Source organism: Pelmatolapia mariae, linkage group LG14 (assembly GCF_036321145.2).
Source record: "Pelmatolapia mariae isolate MD_Pm_ZW linkage group LG14, Pm_UMD_F_2, whole genome shotgun sequence".
NCBI lineage: Eukaryota > Metazoa > Chordata > Actinopteri > Cichliformes > Cichlidae > Pelmatolapia > Pelmatolapia mariae.
In genome coordinates, this window is record NC_086239.1 from 39,146,248 (window position 1) to 39,167,117 (window position 20,870).

A 20,870-nucleotide genomic window follows, 5' to 3' on the forward strand; every position below is an offset into this window, starting at 1 on the left:
ACAGCTGTTAAAAAAGTGAAAAGTAGCTAAGATATGCTAACAGCTAACGAAAGAAAAGTTCAGGATATCCTCAACAGATCTCCTCAGGGTGTACCCCGCCTCTCGCCCTATGACAGCTGGGATAGGCTCCAGCGCAACCCTGAAAAGGATAAGTGGAAGCGAATGGATGGATGTATCTCCTCAGTATCGCTGTCATTGGAGAGAAATGAGCTTTAGTGATTCATCGACTCGTATCAGACTCCTTTTTACAAAGTTTTACAGTTTCTTCCAGAGGAAATGGACGTGGACCCATTAACAGCTGAGGTAAACAGCAGACTGACAGACTATACTCACTACAGATTGTTTGTCCTACATTGTCCACTGTAGCTAAAATTATCTACATGAATTATAAGGGTTAAGAAAACAGAACTCAGTTGATTACAATCTGTAATCTGCTGACATCTAGCGATTAGGTTTTGCACACTGTACCTTTAAACAACTGCTCAGATCTACCTGCTGTACAATCAAAATCTTATGCTAAGTCTAAGAAGTAAACAGTTTGCTCTTCAGACTTTTTCTGATGGAAAGTTCAAAGCTGTTTGTCTCATCCAGCAACGTTGGGTCTGTGGTCAGATTTCAGTTTCCAAATCTTTGTTCCATGCAGTTAGCCATGTCTGGTGCATCAAGTTACAGACCCTGGGCACAAATGTTTCATGGACCAAAGCCAACTTGACTTTAATGGTTTGGCTTTTTCCCCCTTCTTCAGTAATGAGACAAAAGATGTAGGACGTACAGTGTACATGTATGGAATAGTTTAAATCACTGAAAAGTCACAGTCACGCTACAAAAACACGAAGCAGTCAGAGTTTTTCATGATCCACCACGACTGTGAGCTGCAGCCGGATCAGTGCTCGTGTCGCTCATCCTAAACAGTTTCTCAACATAATAAATCCGATCTGCAGTGTTTTTATCCTGATGTTGTTAAAAAATTGTCAGTTGCCAGTTTCTGCTTGTTCATGCATGTTGGGTGTTAGCTCAGACACCTGACCGTTAGCCTTAGCAGCATATGAGGCAAAATGAAAGGTATATACATAGTCATGGTTTGCCCAGGTCCATACTACACCATCATTCAGTTTTAGTCGTTGTTATATGTGGTTATATGGTATCAGATAAATGTTCGTGCCGGCTTTGGTTGCTCCTCTGCTGATGTTGGACAAACACAGACGTGTGGATTATTAGTAACATACGGGTTCATACTCAGAAATGTTAGAGGGTAAAATTCTGGTTCTGTTAAACAGTGTTGATGAGTTTGGAGGAGATATTGTGGAATTTCTCTGTTTCAGAGTAGATCCGTGGCCTTTGTTCCTCCTGATGTGAATGAGTGGTTTCCATGTACACTCCTATACTGGGACATTTTGGTTCCTGCCTAATTGTAATCATATGCTTAACAATCGCATGTCCGGCCAGCTTTTGCAGTTTTTCACTCTGCTGGAGCATAAATATATAAATACATAAATACACGGGGACACAAGTGGCAGCTTTAAACCATTACAGGTCATTTGTTCCCACTGAGGAAAACAAGCTGTCACTTTTTGCTATAAACAGTTTTTTTGTGGTTCTGTTCGTGGTCGATAAGAGGCTGCGATGTGCGGGCCGTAACTTTTTGTTTTCAGAGCTGAACAAAGACCTGGCTCATCCAGCACCACGGCTCCAGCGTGTTCAGGAAGCTGCGCAGGTGCTGGACAGAAGCAGGCCAGCTGTCTTTGCGCTAAGGAAGCTGAGCCCCCCCTCGTGTCTGCAGGCCTGCACGCACAGACGCGGGACTGAAATCATTCCCAAGTCTCTGGAAAGAAACAGTTCATGTCCTAACTTCCTTTAAGCCCAGTCGAACGGCCGCTTTCGCCTGTCTGTCTCATTCTCTGAATATTTTCCCCTCTCTCTCTCTCTGTCCTTTTAAAGTCTGACTGGTCACCAAAACGCCACCAGACGAGCCATTTATAGAGAGAGAGAGGGAGAGCGAGGCCGAGGTCGTTTGGTGTCGTGGGAACGGCTTTAAAAAAATACAGGCCTCCTCTCACATCACATCACAAACACACAGAAACACAACTGGTTTCAATTTTTCACTGGAGGTCAGTCGTGTTTCAGTCCTCCCCCCTCCGACGCACTCATCCTTTGTGCCCCTCCTCCTCCTCCTCCACTCTGTTTGTGAAACCGCATCTTTGTGTGTTTCATGCCTGGATATCGGTCGGTGCTCAGGATCCTGAAGCCGGGCCCAGCGTGATGATTTCAGACTTCAGCTATGTTATCTTGAGGAAACATTCGATCAGATTGTGCAGCATTTTTATCTCCTGAGATAATCACAGTATCAGATTGGGAAATCACAGCTATAAATTCTTGCAGTGGCAGAGATGTGAACGAGGCACACAGCACCACATGGTCTGCATGGTCAGCACCGACGCGCAGATGTTCTGCTAGCACTCAGCGGTCGTTCTCGGCCTCTCCAGGTTCATGAGCTCTGTTCACGTGCGGCAGAATTCACAGTTTAACTGGAGTCCACAGCTCGCGGTGTCCAGACACAGATATTTGAAGGGTTCAGAGAAGAATCCCTCTCAGGCTGACTCAGTGCAGATGTGAAGCTGAGGATCAGCGAGTAAACCAAAGCACGCAGCAGCGTTAATGACTGCACTCGTGCTGTGGATGGATTGCCTCAGAGCTTGCTCCTGCAGTATGCGCCGTTTGCCTCTGCAGGACCCTCGACATGAGAGCAGCTTAACCCCGTCCTCCATCTTTCCTGCATTACGTGTGAGAACAGCCACAGCGATCGCTTACAGCTGAAATCATTTGGACAGTTTGATTGCTTTCAGGAACTAAAGGAGCATTTAGACACGGAGATGGTTGATGACTCCAGACTTTGTATTTACGAAGCCTGGGATGTCAGCGACTATCATCTTTATTGTATAAGTAATCAATAAACTGTGGAAACGGAGATCTGGGTCATGTTTGATGAGGAGATTCCATCTCTAAGGAACTCCGTTTGCCAGATATGATCATGACATTGATCAATGGTAAACCCACCCTTGTGCTTCCAGTACCTCCTCATTAAAGCGGACCTTTTCTGCTTTCGTTTATTTCCTGTCGTATAAATCTCCTGCTCCTCTGGTGGATGTTCATATTAAACATGGCCACAGTTTCTAGTAATGAGCTCAGTGTATGCGCAGTAATCCCTGTGAGCCTGCTCCAAACACTCAGTCTGTCACAGCTTTTTCTGCTCTGCCATCTGTTTGATGTCAGTAAGAGATGAAATCCTCAGTACGGGCCTCAAAGGGGCAGAGCCGGGCCAACCCAGCGCTGCCACGGACCCCAACCGACTGTACGGCCAGGTTAGAGTCACCAGCTTGGTCTGCAGCACCGGGAGAACATGATCTCTGAGTGTGTATTTGTTCCTTTGTATGGCTGCACTGTCTTGCAGCTGTTTATGATTATTGCACTCTCCTTGCTGTCATTTACTTACATATTTGTGCTATTTTGGTTGCTTACTTTTCATAATGTTCTCTTGTGCCACTTTGCAGCCTTGTTCTTGCTTTTTGCAGCTTTTTTGGGACGTGTTTTGCTTATTTTGTGTTATCTTGGTGTCTTTGTGGTAGTTTTGGACTCATAAATCCTCCTTTTGTCACTTTATCTCTCATTGCGGTGCTTTTGCAGGTGTTTGAGGATCTCCCTTTTTTGCTTTTTAGTCTCTCTTTGTGGTTCTTCTGAAGAGGACATGCAGGCAGTCACTTTGATCCCCTGAGCTGCTGTTTCTGGTCCATCTGTTCATAAAAGAAGCTCGTCTGCTAATGATCTCTGGAGGAGCTGGTAGATTCTGTTAGCTCTGCATGGAAACTGTGTGGATGCTGACTGTAGATTCACATTTACTGGGCAGGTGGGTTTGAAGAGATGTTTCATAGAACAAGCTCACTGCTGTGACAGAAATAATTCAGAGAGGAGCTTAAAATGGTCACAGAGATGGAGGAAGGGGGAGATGCTGAGGCTGATGGGGAGGACAAAGAGATAAGAGGGAGAATCAGTAGTTTTCTATAAAAAGCCTGAGAAATATTAAACCCATGAAATGGAAAATACTTCAGTGTGTGTCTGTTTGTCTTGAGGACCCAACCGTCTGACCTCGTCCACCAACCGTCTGAGTCACCACAGACAGATAGCTGCCGTTAGTCATCGTGCTGAGACGAACATGTGGCCCCGCTCACAAATTTAAAAAGCTAATCTGCTCGTTGGGATTGAAATGAGTCTCGTACCTCGAGGCAGCAGGATCTTTCCATGGTTCTCATAACTGCTGGAGTTCTTCCTGTCTTCTGTGCCAGCACTGCAGGAACTGCGGACCATCGTGGTTCCTGCAGTGCTGACACTGTTACCTCCAACTATAGAGCAGATACTTTTCAGAGAGTATAAAGGTGGACATAGTGAAACCAGAGCAGAAGTGCCCTAAACCTGCATTCTCTCTGATGGCCTGCAGGGGGTGGTAGGTGTGTCTGCAAACAGACTTTCTGTCCTATAGAAGACTGTGGGAAAACAGCCCTCAGCACTGACCTCTGCAAACACTTTCCTGATGACTTCATTTCTTTATTTTGGTTTATACGAACTGAAACATGAAGTCCATCATGTAAATTTGGTCATTTGTGAGGAATGAGGTCTGGTTTCAGAACATGAAGATGGTAACGGTGAAAACGGTCGTCTCGAGGCTTTGGAACGGGACACAAACCAGTGGGTGATGTCACAGCGGTTACGTCCATCTTTCATACTGTTGATGACACTTTCTCAGCATGTGAAGAGCTTTGATTCTTCTGAAGTGACCCATGAGTATCTCTATCAGAGCCATAAGGGCAGATTGTCTAAATACCAAGGAAAGGTCTTTCAGTGCTTCCTTTATTACCTCCTTTCATAAGAGGATGCATTTGAGCGTCCTCCATAAAACAGAAAGGAGACACCATCCATCCCATCAATTCAATTCAATTTTATTTATACAGCGCCAAATCACAACAACGGTCGCCTCAAGGCGCTTTATATTGTAAGGTAGACCCTACAATAACACATACAGAGAAAAACCCAACAATCATATGACCCCCTATGAGCAAGCACTTTGGCGACAGTGGGAAGGAAAAACTCCCTTTTAACAGGAAGAAACCTCCAGCAGAACCAGGCTCAGGGAGGGGCGGGGCCAGACAGGCGGTATCTGAATTATTTGTTTGAGGTTTTTTATCTGCCTGTCGTGCACGCAGCTGAAGAACCTTTGTAAACCAAATATCGACACAAATGTAACTGAATTTAGTACAGTACTGTGTTATTGAAAGGTTACACCCAACACTCGATTTATGGAGGTGGTGACAGCTTTGTGAAGGTCAAAGTTCAAGCAGGGCTTCGTGTCACCACTGTAACTGTTAAACTTTATTGTTTTGAACCTCAGTGATGAAGCGATTTGTTCAGTTGGACGTCCGTGTTCATACTGCCTGCCTAAAACAACAGGGTCAGCTCTTTGTAGTCCATCTGTGAGATTCTCACCAGACGTTATGCGATGTCATTGGTGTTTATATGATATATAAACCAAGCATCATCAGCTCTGTGATTGGAGGAGTGGAGATGTCTCACAGCGTGCTGCATGGTGAGTTTCTACAGGCTCATATTACATATTGTTCCTGCGTGTGTGGGTGGTGCAGTATCACAGTATCACTGAAAGCCTGAAGGACTCCGTCTGAGCATGCCGGCTCTTAGAGGAAGTTCATGATTTGGACTTTTCAGCCAAACTTCAGCTGAACGAGATGTTTGGGCTTTTTAAACCAAATCTCCGTGCTGTTTACATCTCATTTCAACATGTTTTAAGTGGGCTTTGTGGGGTGGGGTGTTTCCAGGGGTCTTCCCCGGTGGGTAGTTTCCAGAACTGTTTAGTCTTGGTGAAATCTAATGCGTCTGTTTCACAATAAAAGCCACCGGCGCAGTCGGGTTACATCATCCTCGGCGTGTGATGATGACACAGCGCCGATCGTGCTGAGTGAGCTTTGTGATCTTCGTCTATTATAAAGTCAGCGTCACACGTTAGCAGCTGCTCTGTAATCTGCACACGTGTGATTAGAAACCAGTCTGATCCTTCCAGCCAATCTCCTCGCAGCTCACCTGTCATTACCGTCTCTGTACTCTGGATACTGTCTGGGGTTCATTCACGGGGCTCTGCATGTTTCATGTTTTCATATTGATTCAGTGAGAAAGAGGTTTTAATGACATCATCCTCCTGTCTATGTGTGTGTGTATCAAATATTTACATTAATAATTTTCTAAGTCTGTCCACTGTGCCACAGGGCCTCATAGTGAGCCTCATGGAGCTCTCAGGGAACCAGCCCATCCCGGTTGGCCTGTTCACACTTCGGCAGCAGAGCTCCAGGTTGTGGGATTAGGGGGAGGCTCCTGTCAGCCCCAGCTCGTCTCTAATGAACCGTCGGTGTTAGTTATCCAAGCAGCCTTTAATGCACAAACAGGACTTTCTGTTCATCTGGATCTTACAGCGGTACCAGGGGCATCAGCTGATGCTGCAAGTGAGACGGAGCTTGAATCACCAGGCTGCAGGATCAGTGATTATCCTACAAAAAGTTTGAGTTACTGAAGACAACACGATGCTCGTTGTGGGAGTGCTCACCGCGTCTGCTTTCACAACACAAAGAAGTAGGAACCAATGTGTGTGTGTGTGTGTGTGTGTGTGTGTGTGTGTGTGTGTGTGTGTGTGTGTGAACGCTCCCCCTGGCCTGAAACAGCAGACATGAATAAACACAGGATGATCATAAACAGTCGTGTTTCCACTCATTTCCTGGAGACTCATAACTCTGAGCCTTACCTTCACTTTAAATATGAGACCATAAACTGTAATGATTTATGGTACAGAGACGGGAGGCTTCACCAGATTTATGTCACTCACACACACACACACACACACACACACACACACACACACACACACACACACACACACAGACACACACACACACACACACAGCAATGACTTCACACCTTGGAGCATGAACACATTACACACAACAAGGCTGACTAAACAAAAACCACCCAATGCATGGAACCACACACACACACACACACACACACACACACACACACACACACACACACACACACACACACACACACACACACAGCATGCTGTGATCACCTCAGATGAGTGACAGCTGGGTTCAGTGATGTAACTGCACGTGTGGCGCATTAATAAACTGCTGCTGTTCATGCACAGACTCGTTCTTCAGCTCGCTAACAGCTCACGGTCTGCCTGCAGCGTTTGGCTCGTCTTCAGCTTCAGTCACTTTAATATTTGAGACAAACATTTATTTATTTATCTATTTTGCATTTTTCTTTAACATCTTGTGAATATTTTGATGCTGGAGGAGACGTTAGAGTTCAAACCGTGCAGTCTACACATGGAGTGCTTCACTGGTCTGTGATTTATTAGCTCAGTGTCAAACTGTATCATCTTTACACCGTGGAGCTCAGAAACTTTGTCGCTGTTGCATTAAAGCGATCCTTCTCTGTTGGATCCAGCCTCAGTACTGTCTCCAGGTAAGCGTTGGTAAATTCACCAATCACTGGCCGACGCAGCCCACAGAGCATGAGTCACACCATCGAGGGGGAGAGACCCCCCCCCGGGGAGAGGTGGCACTTATATCTCACATAATCAATCAAATGATGCATTAATTGTTCCAACATTCATTTACAGCAAACATTGGAAATGAAATAAGAAGAAAAAACGTTTGTAGTTTTGGTTCTTATTAAGCTATTATCAGCTAAAAGGATGAAGAGCAGCTCAGCAGAGTCCAGTCATCACGCTGTGTGTGTGTGTGTGTGTGTGTTCCCCCACTGCTGAAACTGCAGACATGACTAAACACAGGATGATCATACACAGTCGTGTCTCCACTCAGAGCTGTGACCCTCACCTTAAAAACACTGGAAATTAAATGATTTGCATTTGGCGACTTTTTGTCCTCAAATACGAGAGTGTGTAACCAGATTTATGTTCCCACAACATGACTGTTCACACACACACACACACACACACACACACACACACACACACACACACACACACCGACATACCTAACAATGATGTCACACTCTGGAGTATGAAGACATTACACATAACAACAGTGACAACAAAAACCACCTAATTGCTTTCTCACACTCACACACACGCACACACACACACACAGTTGGCGTGCTTGTGTTATAAGAGCATTGCTCGGAATCAGAGGTTGTGATTATCTCAGATTAGCGGTCAGTGATCGCATTAATAACCAGCGCAGGAGTTTCTCCATAAACTGCTGCTCATGCACAGGCTCGTTCTTCAGCTCACAAACTCTTTTACAGCAGCTTTCAGTCCGGACTTTGAAGCTCCTCACGGTCTGCCTGCAGCGTTTGAAGCTCAGCAGCACTTCTCAAAGTTTCAGCCTGCAGCTCTCAGTTTTTTGATTTGAGGCAATAAACACTAAAGATTTTAGTCTTTATTTTTTCTGCTGCAGCCGCCATCTTTGTTGGGTAGATATTAAGTATTAGATCACACGTTCAAACTCTCTGTACGCCCATTTTCTGCTGCTTATCTGGGCCGGGTTGCACGGGACGGGGCCTGACCAGAGAAGACTTGGCCTCCCTCTACCCGTCACCATCTCCAGCTCACCTGGGGGAACACCGAGGCGTTCCCAGGCCTGCTGAGAGGTGTAATCACTCCCGCCTGTACTGGTTCTGCCCCGGGGCCTCCTCCTGGTAGGACATGCCCAGGATACCTCACCCAGAAGCATCGTGGTCAGAGACCCAGACCACCTCAGCTGCCTCCAAGAATCCTTGAATTTCAATCTGCTGGAGCTCATACCTGAAAATGATTGAATTATAAACTATATGTTTCCACTTAAATACAAATGTAATGTTTAAATATTTTGAAGATTTCCTTTTTAGATAATTCCCGTAGACTAATGAAGCACGGCGCATGTTTTTATCTGAAGAAGACTGCAGCGTGCGCAGGCAGCGACGTTTTCTCGAACCACATATAAAAACAAACCACTTTTCTCACCACAGCTGACCCTTCAAGGCTGTTGAACACACATTTCACGCCATGCGGGCTGAGGTCACTTCCTTTCGTCTTCCTGGTCATTGACACATTAAAGAGGGTCAGAGGTGAAGGGTGGATGCCCGCTGTGCTGGGACAAGAAGGAGGAAAGAGACGGAGGAAAAAGCTGGAGCCAAATCTGTGGACGAGGGACAGAAAAGAAAATGATGACGTCAACGAGAGCAGAGGCGAGGGACAGGAAGCAGAAAAGCAGAAGGGTTAGAACAGAGAAGCAGAGAGAGGATAACTTAAAGACCTAAAAGGAAAAGCAGCAACGATGCATTCGCTGCACGTCCTCCACAGTCACAGACTCCAGTCCGGCCTCGCTCCTCTGGGATGTGGAGGATCAGGAGATTCTCATCATTGATCAAATCTGGTCTATGATGATGTCACGATGATGTCGTGTCATCATGACAGTACAGTACATGCAGGCACCGGAAGGCTCTGTGGCGCAATGGACAGCGCGTTGGACTTCTCGTTGGAAAGATGATATTCAAAGGTTGTGGGTTCGAGTCCCTCCGGAGTCACCTTCTTGGTGCGCCTCCTGTTTGCCGTATTAGTATTAACATGTCTCACAGCAGAAAAGATTTGAAGGGTGTTCATCAGCTGACATGAGCCAGCAGATGCTCCTGAAGGCTCATTTAAACAAGAGAAAAAACAAGAGCACTCTAAAAGGAAGAAAATCCTACAAACTCAGCAGAAAGGATGAAATTCAATGTCCGAAAACATCACGCTGACTTTCTGTTGTGTTTTTTATTTGTTCCTCTCTTTGTCTGATTTTCTTCACTTTGGTTTTCTGGCTTTTCTCTCCTGTAACTTCTCCTTTTTCATTTTCCCGTCCTCTTCTTTTCCTCTCATGTTAGTTCTTTTGTTTTTTCCATCTTCTCCACATCGTCTTTAACTTTTGTCTTTTGAGAGAAAAGAAAGCAGAAGGTTGCCCCCACGTATCTTCTGCTTTCTTTTCTCTGTCGACACAAAGACTCTCTGAAAAGCTTCTTTCCTTTTGGCGACCATCCTCTCCCGTCCTGCCTCCCTCTCTCTTGGCCGAGGCGCTGCTTGTGTGCTTGTGGTGTCGAGGCTCGCGCACCCTTGAAGAGGTCCAGAGACCGCAACGCAACCAACATTTAGGTCACAAGCACACACACACATATGTTTGTATTTCTGTCTTTGTGAGGACCCACACTGACACGTGTGTTCCCAGGTATCCAAGCTGATTACAAACCCTAACCTGAAGCCACCCTTCACTCTCCAGCAGCCCTCTGAAAGTCTGGAAGTCACCGCAGTCCTCACAAGCACACAGACTCTACATACCACAGCTGTAAGTGCTTATTGGCAAAGATGCTGAAAGATTAGGCCAAACCCGCACTCACACACATACGCGTTCAGTGTGAGTCTGTAATAAGCAGCAGGGTTAGAAAGCTTCTCCACTCCTCTGCTAATTAAAGGCCATAAACCGATCTGAGCAGAATTCAGATATAATGAAGAAAATCTGCTGTTTCAGCAATAAATATGAGGAAAACGCTCCAAAAACATCAACTGGAGCTCATCAGTCACTGCTGGGAGAAAACACGATGTTGTTAGCAATCCAACATCTGCGGTGAGCAACAGGTGAGCCGTAATGGGAGGCAGACACAGAGGATTACTGAGCCAGATGCACGCCCAGGAGCTCCAGGTGATTTTCTCAACGTAAAACTCAAGTTTTGTACTTCATCTGTGCAAAAATGCTGCTATTGATGACACAGCGTATGTCAGGAGTAACACCCTATAAACCCGAGTATACTGTACAGCAGTGACAACAGACCTGCTCGCCTCAGCGTTAAGATACAGCGAGCTGAAGTCACCCTCCTGCAGGCAGCCAGGTGCTGCTGATGCGCCTGATTAATTAATCATCAGCAAAACTTTATAAAAGCAAAGCTTTTGTGAGTTTGTGGCTTCTCACGCTTACTAGGCTGTTGCAGTGAAGAATATGTACAAGGTGAACAAAATACACGACTGCTACATAACAAGACTATTTACAACTATTTACAAACTAAAATTCTAACACCAGACACACGAGTGGAACATGGCGGACACACAGATGGACCAGCCCCCAACTACAAAGACAGAGGACGCGACTTAAATACACACAGGGAAACTGCACACAGGTGGGGAACACAGCTGGGAATAATCAACAAGACGAGACAGAGGTAAAACTGAACACTCACATGAGACGCAGACCTTCACAATAAAACAGGAAACGAGAACAAATCCTTAAACATAACATAAAACAAAACACTGACAACAGTAAATCGTAACACCGTGCAAAAAACCTAAGAGCTCCATCCAGACTGTCCAGGGCTCAGGTAGCAGGTCAAAGTTCATGGCAGCACAGCTGAGGTTTGCAAAGCTTCTGGAACGACGTCCTTTTTCACAGACCAGGCCGGAGATGTTTGTCCATGAAACACAAAACCAAACATATCTGCACAGACACCTCACACCAACCATCTGCACAGGGTGAGGATTTAAGCCCCTCACAGTCACTGAGTGGACCATGAACTCCTCTGTACACCAGTATAAGGACGTCTGTCCCACAGCTGAAGCTTGGACCAAACTGGGTCATCAGCAGGACAAAGCTCAGGCACAGCAGCAGATCTAAGAGAGCTCACAGAGCTGTGCATGGATAAATGCTGCACACATCAATGGACTGAAGCAACGCTGTGAAGAGGAGTGGACCAAAACTCCTCCACAGTGAAACAGTCTCCTCATATTATTGCTGCTGAATCATGAGGCTCTCACAGAGTCTGTACAGTTTCTGTTTGCACATGACTAAATCCCATCATCTCTGGGGACTGGGGTTGTTTTTTTTTTTCAGTTTTCTTCCCTCTTTACTGCTCGAGCGGCGTTGACAGTTACAGAAGAAACGATGACGCTTGAATCATCAGAAGAGTTCGGAGGCGACGGAGACGATGCACGGCAGCGTTAATCTGCCTTTCTTATAAAAACACCTGCAGCCTTTGATACTCTCCCTGCTTTCAAACCTCTGTCCTCAACACACACACTCTCAAACACACACATGCAGGTCGGTCGTGCCGCCACGCCGCCATCGGTTTCGCAGTCTGTAATGAGACAGTGCGCGGAGCCAAGATGGCTGCTGCCGTGTCATTAGCAGTGGAAATGTGGTCGGTTATTAGAGATGGAATATCGGTGTGTGCTCCGGTGACTTCATACGAGGCTGTTAGCTGATCCGGCACGCAGGAAACAGCCAAGACGTGAAACCAAGACACGACGGTTCTCTGTGACCTCACCAGGATCTGAAAAAGCTCAGAGACTCCTGACAGGCGTGCAGCCGTCGCTCACGCAGAGCCTCCAGATGATCCAGGTAAAGCCTGATAGTTTCTGTGGTGAGGTGGACATCACCGCCTAACCACAGCGAGCTCTCTGCTTCAAATCCAGCCGCAGAGGTTTTCTGAATGCCATCCTCTCCGGTCTCTGTCCACAGCTTGGTGGAGCTGGGAGGAAAAAAGTAGTCTGCTCAGATTTCACTGCCACATCACTGTGGAAATGCCGCTGAGCTCACACAGAGACTCTGATCAGCCAGCAGAGCACGGTTTGCGGTCTGGGAGGCATTAGGCTAACATCAGACAGCTGCTGTGCTTGTTAGCAGCGCTCAGTACCTGCTGACACCGGTGTGATGGCGTGGAACATCCTCCAGGACGTGGATGAACTCCCAGTCTGTCAGTGCAGCTCTTAGAAAAAGACACAGATGATGCTGTGAGGAAGAGCAGGATGCACAGGATGTAGCTTCCAGGTGTGGAAGAGCCATAATTCTGCATTCTGTTTCAAGACCACCTACGAGAAAAACGTCCTCATAAATTATGGGCTTTCATTAATTGATTATACTCTGATTGACTGATTTGTGGGCACTGACAGCTGGAAACAGCTGATTTGTTGTTGTGTATCTTTGAAGTCTGCTGCCTCGGGTGCACGCGTAGCTTTCTGCAGACAAGTCCCTGCAGTGTAAATAATTACAGGTGTGGTGATGAAAGTTTTGTCCAGCAAATGGGAAATTAAGTGTGTGTTTGTGTGTGTAAAGAGTAAATCCAGGACAACGTGTGACTGACACTTTGCAACCAACAAGGAAGTACTAAAACTGAACTTCCTCTAATGGGCAGTTGAGGCTCCAGCGGTGAGTCAGACCCCACAGACTGGCATGTTAAAAAGTCCAACTTTACAGCAGAAATAAACATGTTTACAGCCTGATACAAAAATAATTCCCCCTTCATAAAATCCACATTAGCTGTAGCTGCTAGCTGTCTGCTAGGCTTAGGGTTGCCAACCGTCCCTTAAAAAACGGAATCGTCCCGTATTTAGAAACAAAAGTACACGTCCCGTATTGAGCTAACAAGGGAAGCACTTTGTCCCGTAATACAGTGGGAATCAAAAGTAGTCTATAAATGTTAATGGAATTAACGCTTTGTTTGAAAACATAATTCCCAGCCCCTCTCCTGCTTTGTGACCAATGAGCTGACAGCACACTTATGACAATTCGAGTATGACCATTCAGATTACCGCTTATCTCATTGGTCGAGGAAAGGTCGCTTATGGAGAAAATACCGGAAGACAACAGATGACCACAACAAGAAGCATGGCCAACAGGGAAACAAACGCCGACACTGCGGTGCAAGTCTCGGACGACAGTACACCTAAAGCTGGACAGACACTGTGCGATTTTCAAACTGCACGATTGACTCGCAGGGGTTATAAGTTCGTAGGTCACGATGCAGGTCTCACACTATACCGCCCGATGCTCTGATGCGACCTGAGTGCTCACACTGTGCGTCCATAAAATGAAGATTATAACAGAAAATCTGTCGCTCACTCTCCCTCTCTCTCTTTCACTCACACAGACACACACACCACCACCATCAACTTTGCTAAATTGCTAATGAAAAACATTGATCAGGCAGCTGTGATTGAGCAGCAATGTAAATCCAACTATTTTCACGGTTGTTGTGGTCGTGATAATTTTGTGAGGCCACATCGAAAAGGCTCGGATGAGCTTTCCAAAGTTCTACAAGTTGTGCCTCCATCGTTTGTGTCCAGATCACACGCTGCACAGCCGTGCTGCTCCGTCTTTTTCACCGACGTGCGCGTGAGCAGTGTGAGCGGCTGCGGTGACACCCTCACGAGCGATTGATGATCGGGAGCTGGTCGTGAGGTGTTAATCGCTTCTCGTTACCCCACGTATACTACACGATGCACGATGAAGGCCAAAATCGGGCCGATCACCAAATCGGTCGCACGACTCAAAAATCGGCTCAAAATGGGCCAAAATCGCACAGTGTAAGCCTGGCATTAGCCCAGCATTAGACCAGCAATGTTTGTTCCCCTCAGAGAAAGAAAAAAAAGGCTGCAAAAGTACTGGGAGGAATGGGAAAAGGAAAACACCTGGCTGGAAAAGTGCACGATAACACCTATAAAGCGCACTGCACTGTGTGCCGGTGCACTTTTTCCATAGGCATGCTTCTAATGGTGGGCACATGAAGAACATGAGGGGCGTGAAAGCTCGGGGAACCCTTAACCAGTTTTTTGTCCACCAGGCCACGGCAGAAGCAGATATGGTCTGTAAACACTGGTTTGTTTTTTTTAAACCCTCTGGTTAAGGTTAATATGGGCATGTGCAGTGAATATCAGCGCTATGTGGCCAGAAGTGTGATAATATAATTTATTTTGTGTAGTAAACAACTGCAAGGATAGATGATTACAACAAATAGATGACTAATACATAAAAGTAATACATAGATGAATAAATGATGATGAGTTATGATGCGTAATCATGGGAACAAACGGGTTTACAAACGGCAGCAGCTGATTAGCATTAGAAAAGCTGAAATAATACCTCAACTGAAGCCAATTGTACTAAAAGCACTATATGTGCACTGTTACAAGAATGTTTTTCTTATATTCTCAAAAGTTAAGCATGACAGGCTTCTGTTTAAGAAAGAGACCTGTTTTATTGTGTTAATGTTGTCATTTTGAGCTAAAAATAAATGGCTAAATGATCATTTGTTTCCCATATGGTCATATCACAAAGAATATGCCTCTACTTAAATCAAATTCAAGTCAAATGGTTAAAAAAATAATTTCACACAAAAAAAAGAGCTACAAAATTCACCACACTGGGAAGGGTGAAAACAACTGGGTTGCCCGGCCCTGGCCACGAGGTGTCCCTTATTTATTTTTCAGGGAGTTGGCAACCCTAGCTAGGCTTCACCTCAGCGACGTCTGGGCCGTGTTTGTGCTGTTGGAGCCTTTTTAATGACATCATCTGATCAATAATTTGACGACTGTGAGGTTAATTTAGTAACAATTTAGCCGTGACATGTGAGCTCCAGTCTTTGTGAAATTCTCTGATTGTATTTGGATGTTGCTGATTAGCATGCACCTAGCTATGCATTAGCTTGTATTAGCTGATAGCACGTTTCTAAATTCAGTCACTTCTGGCTCCAGAAACAACAGTGCAACTAAAACCAGGAGTGACCAGGGACACAGATGACTGTTAATAAACGACAGATTTTTCTGGATTTGGACTTTGTTGAAAATTTACAGCAAGAACAAAGAAAATACGTTTTAAGACTTTGAATCACAAATATGATTATTTCTGCAAAGTGTTATCATGTCTGAGTGTGTGGGGACTGACTCACTGCTGGCTGTTCTAGGTTTTGGGCGCACATTCTTCATGCTAATATTTCATAGGCAGAAGTTTGTGCAGCAGTGGAGACGGTGCTAAATGCTACAGGGTCACTTTTATTCGGCCTGTGTCGAGAGCGCAGATTTTAAAACTGGAGACATCGATCAATTCTACGTGCTCAGCTGTAACTTTCTTCAGACTGAGCACCAAACCGCCAGCATCCAGGTGTAAAATAAGACATCCAGGTGTGTGCAGTCAGCCCGCCTTATTGTGTGAAACTGAATCATAAAACACGTTTTCACTTCCTGTTTGTGTTCGAACCGTCAGGGTTGCTGAAAGGACCCCGAGTGTCGGAGTTTAGAGCCGCCGTCCTTTTCCTTTTGTTTGCCGATGACCTCCTGACCTCTGCTGCTTGCGTGCGCGCGCACACACACACACACACACACACACACACACACACACACACACAGTCTGGAGGGTAATTGTTGGGAGGAAAGTGAGTTGTGGAATGTCTGAGTTTGGAATAACAGTGACAGGACGGTGCCAGCCGACCAGCTCTGTTTACCCCCACTGTGTGTGTGTGTGTGTGTGTGTCTATATATTTTTAGTGTTCACACTTTCTTACATCTGCTTCTGTTTTTCAGACAGCATTCCAGTGTGTGTGTGTGTTTCCTCGGGTTGTGTTTGTCCAGTATAAATCTCTGCCTGGTCCTTCAGAGGGAACAGATGTGGTTACAAACGTCTCTGTTTCTTCTACATCACCAATAATTTAACAACAACGAGTACATTTTTAGGGAAATTCACAAACTTTCCAGCAGCCGTGGAATTAAATTAAATATAAACCCACCACATATTTACTGCATCTGTCATCATAATCCAGTCAGATGATATTCAGGAACACTTCATGAAGACTGTCATTTCTAAGCCAATACAGTGGAGCCCCGACTTACGAATACCCCATTTAACGAAAAATTCAAGTTACGAAGGCACTTAACGGCAATATTTCTGCCCGTGTTACGGCAAAATGCCCGCGTAACGAAATCCGCTGGCTCTGATTGGCTGAGCCCAGAATGCCCACAATGCCTTCTGAATCATGTGACAACCCCTTTGGCTTTCGTACTTGCGCTTCGCTGTTCCACTTGAACGACGTATTGTTGTTGCAGTTAGCAATTAGCCTATAGCCTATCGTTCACTCAAAAGGCGCGATGGGTGCTTCGACTTACGAAAGACCCTCGGGAACGAATTAATTTCGTAAGTCGGGGTTCCGCTGTATTAGCTTCTGTTGCACATTTCAAAGTATTTCAGATCAAATATGGAAGCCAATGCTGAGGAGCCATACACCTGCAGTCTTTCTTCTGTCCAGCAGGGGGCGACTCCTCGGGTTGTTTGGAAGTCAATGAAGAAATTAGCCCATGGTTTACCTGACCTATGACCTCTGTAAACACTTTACTGATGAGTTCGTGGTCTCCATCGGCAGTGCCAAGCCAGTCACTGTATATAACACGATGTTTATAGATCATGTTTTAGTTCTGCGTGCTTTAGAGCAGGCGTAAAAATGAGGCCCAGGGGCCAGAATCGGTCCCACCGTGACACCAGTCCGGTCTGCTGGATGGCTTTTAAAACACGAGCTGAGTTTTTTCTGAATGCTAAAGAACTCCATCATGACCATTCATACTACAACAGAGAAATGAACCAAGACATGAACAATGAAATGATAGAAAGCTTCTACTGGTGTTTACTGTTTACTGATCTGTCAGTTAACTAAACCTTTGCTTTATAATAAAAGGCACTGAGGGCACTGAGCTTTCTGTCATTTTACACATTTACTTATTTCAACTTCAGACTCATGCTGACGGATTTTTGAATGACACAGCAGCATTTTGTATCATTAGAAAAGCCGAGGTTTAGTATTGAAATTGCACTTTTAAAAATATATTAAATGGGATTAAATGTATAGTTTAGGGTTAGCAGAGCACGGTTTGCGGTCTGGGAGCTACACGTGCACCCGAGGCAGCAGACTTCAACGAGTCTGCCCCGGGCCTCCTCCCAGTGGGAGGAACACCTCACCCAGGAGGCATCCTTGTCAGATGCCTGAACCAGGTCAACTGGCTCCTTTCGATGTGGAGGAGCAGCGGCTCTACTCTGAGCCAGGGATGGTCAAACTCCTCATCGCCTATCTCTAAGGGAGAGGCCAGCCCCCCTTCAAAAGAAGCTTTTGGTCACTGCCCAGAGCTCGTGACCATAGGTGGGGTAGGGATGGAGAAAGACCTTTAAATCGAGATCTTCACCACGACAGACCGGTACAGCGTCTGCAGCCGCAGCACCATCCGACTGTCGACCCCCCCACTCCTGAACAATAATGCAAACCTTAAGTTTCAAACAGGTGAGTTATAGTAAAAAGTAAAAAGTTTGTGTGAACTTGTTTATTTGTGCTGAAAAGTATTAACATGCGAGTCTACGGAGATGGACTCACTGCTGCCCCTGGTGGACGTCAGAGGAACTGCAGCCTTTGGTGCTTGTAGTGGCTGCAGGTCAGAATGATGCTGATGGGTTTGACTCAGCCCTTTAAAACTTAAGCACTGCTCTGCGTGCGGCTTTCAACAGAAAAACTCGCACAAGCACAAACATATTTACATATTGACTTTCGTTGATTTTAATGATTTGCATTCAGTAATTAGTATAAAATCTCTCACTAAACTAAGTCCTCTGGAATGAATCCCAGAGTCACCCGGAGGATGTTTATTCCCTCAGCTGTAATCGTTATGAATCGCTGCTCAGACGTCTGAAAAATGACACAAAGTGCTTCCATATGAGGCCTGCATGTGTCACAGGAGTATGTGTGTAACGCACATCTGAGAGCAGCTGATTCACCCTCTGTGCAGTTTTACAGGGAAAACACCTGGAGGCTCATTTCCACCACCTCCAGCGTCCAATGAGCTGCTCCTCAGTCACATCCTGCCCCTGACAAGCTGCCCTGCAGGGGGGAACAGGGCCGGCCTCGCTGCTCTCATCGCCCTGCCTGAAGATGAGGCGTCAGCCGGAGAAACTGCTTTTACTACCTTTTGATTTACACCTATGGTTACCACGGTGACCGCCCGTAGACTGTCTGCTGTCGTTCGTTGGTTTTCCTCTGTCCTCCTTGTCTGTGTGAGTCGCCCAGCGCGCAGATCTCATTTTAAGCAATAAAGAATCACTGAGCATGTGCCTCAGTCATCAGCTACCACACAAACACAATTACAAAACAGTTCATGTTTTCCACGCGTGAGCTGGGCTCAGGTGAAGCTTGTGCCATCAACATCTGCACATCTGGATCGTTCATCATGTTGTGGCAAAAAGGGATTTCCAGTGTTTCCATGTGTGTTGCTCATGTCTTTGTTCGTGTAGACTGCAGTCAGCAGGAGTTATGAATGGCTCCTATGGAAAATCCAGAAATGACCTGAGCTGCTCTTTTACCCACTCGTCTGTGGTAAACTTGTGATTTTTCTCATGATTATGTGAAAGTCTTTTGTTTCCGAGCACATGTGCACACAGGTCGTGTGTAAATGTTCAGCTGAATGTGTTGTTGCATTTGTCACGTCTGTGTGTGGATGAGACGCTGCGTGACTCTCAGTGTTTCCTCACCAAAAAAGGAACTGGCGAGTCTTTCTGTGCTTTTGTGTCGTGTTCGGAGCATTTTATGGATCTTTTTGTGTCTCTGCTGTCCTTTTACGCCTCTGTGGTACTTTTATGTCTCACTTTAAATACTTGCTTTGTGTGTGTGTAGTAATGTGTGTCTCATTTGGATAGTTTTATGTCGTTCTGTAGTCATTTTGAGTCACTCTGCATGTTTCACGCTCCTTTGGGACCATTTCTTGTCTCCTTTGCTCATTTTTATGGTTTTGCACCTTCTTTTGTTTAATTTGGGAGCTTTTTCTGCTGTTTATTGTCATTTTTTTTGTCCCTTCGTGGTCTTTCTGTAGGACATCTGTCATAAATCATGCTATGAGTCATACTTTTGCACACCTTCGGCAGAATAACCTCCGAGCTCTGCTGTGAAGCAGCTCAGGGGTAACTGGAAGCTCGCTTTCTTTCCAAATGTCACCATCAAAGAATTTCTGGTCCAAACGGGGAAATCTCCGGGATTAGAGGCGCATTCCAGACTGAAGCTGCTTCTTAGAAAGAGTTTTGTTCTGCTGTAAACAGCTGGACGCTCTCTCTCTCTCTCCCATGGTTTTCGGACCTCCCTCTCTCCCTCCCTGCCTCCCTCTATCTCTCCTCCTCCTCGGTCCAGCAGCAGTTGGGGTCGAGCTGACTGCGCGCCGCCCGGAGCTCATCTCCAAACCAGCGGATCGCACCTCTCACCTCCCGTGGCCTGCGCTGTGACCTGTGGAGTGGACGCGGGGATCGGTCCTGGCCGGACATATGTCGGATTGTTGGATTGTCTCTTTGATTTTTTCGCTTTTTGGTGCGTGAAACTTGGCCAAGTAGGTCAGTGAGGGTCCGGAGCGCGGCCAGCATTGCCGTTAAACCGTGTTGGGAAACTCGCTTTGACTGTGCTTGAAGGAGGAGGTGGAGGAAGCTGCTGGAGGCTGGCAGATCCAATGCGTCCGGAGCGGCCGTGTAAGCAGCAGGAACACCGGAGAAAGACCGACCGAGGGAGGGAGGGACGAGCGGAGCTCAGCGGGGTCTCACCGGCTGCTGGACTTTCATGCCTCCGAGGTACCCTCACGCTGTTTCTTTGCTTTGCAGCAAGCAGAGGTTATTTTACAAAATAAAAGACGCCTGTTCGTAATTTAACACAATAAAAGCGCCAGTCATTCCAGCGCGTGCCCCAGGTCCAGTGCCAGACTCTCGTAAAGTCTGTGCGCGTGCACGAATCATGGTGAAGTACAGCTGTGTTACACGCGCCATATTAAACTATGACCCTGTTTATTATGATGATAACAATACCAGTAATTACTTTAATTAATATCCGTATCATTTCATACTCATTTGTTTAAATGTGATTAGCTATCAATAATCATTAAACAGCTGATTGATGATTAATTATGCAAAATCAGGTGATCTTCACAGTTTACAACATTTCATCTGGACCAAAAAACA

The 20,870-nt window shown here is 45.9% G+C and overlaps 1 protein-coding gene and 1 non-coding gene across 3 annotated transcripts in view; both read left to right on the forward strand.

The window, feature by feature from the left end:
* Positions 1 to 9,558: 9,558 nt before the first annotated feature.
* trnar-ucu (transfer RNA arginine (anticodon UCU)) lies at positions 9,559 to 9,645 on the forward strand. Its single transcript is given in 2 exon segments — positions 9,559 to 9,595; positions 9,610 to 9,645. It is a non-coding gene; the product is annotated as a tRNA-Arg (tRNA).
* A 10,440-nt stretch (positions 9,646 to 20,085) lies between these two features.
* The window catches only part of plekhg2 (pleckstrin homology domain containing, family G (with RhoGef domain) member 2), a 68,563-nt gene continuing 67,778 nt past the window's right edge, over positions 20,086 to 20,870 (forward strand). For both annotated transcript variants that reach the window (XM_063493245.1, XM_063493246.1), the window contains exon 1: positions 20,086 to 20,486. The gene's annotated coding sequence lies outside the window, so the exon portion shown is untranslated. The remainder of the gene's footprint in view (positions 20,487 to 20,870) is intronic.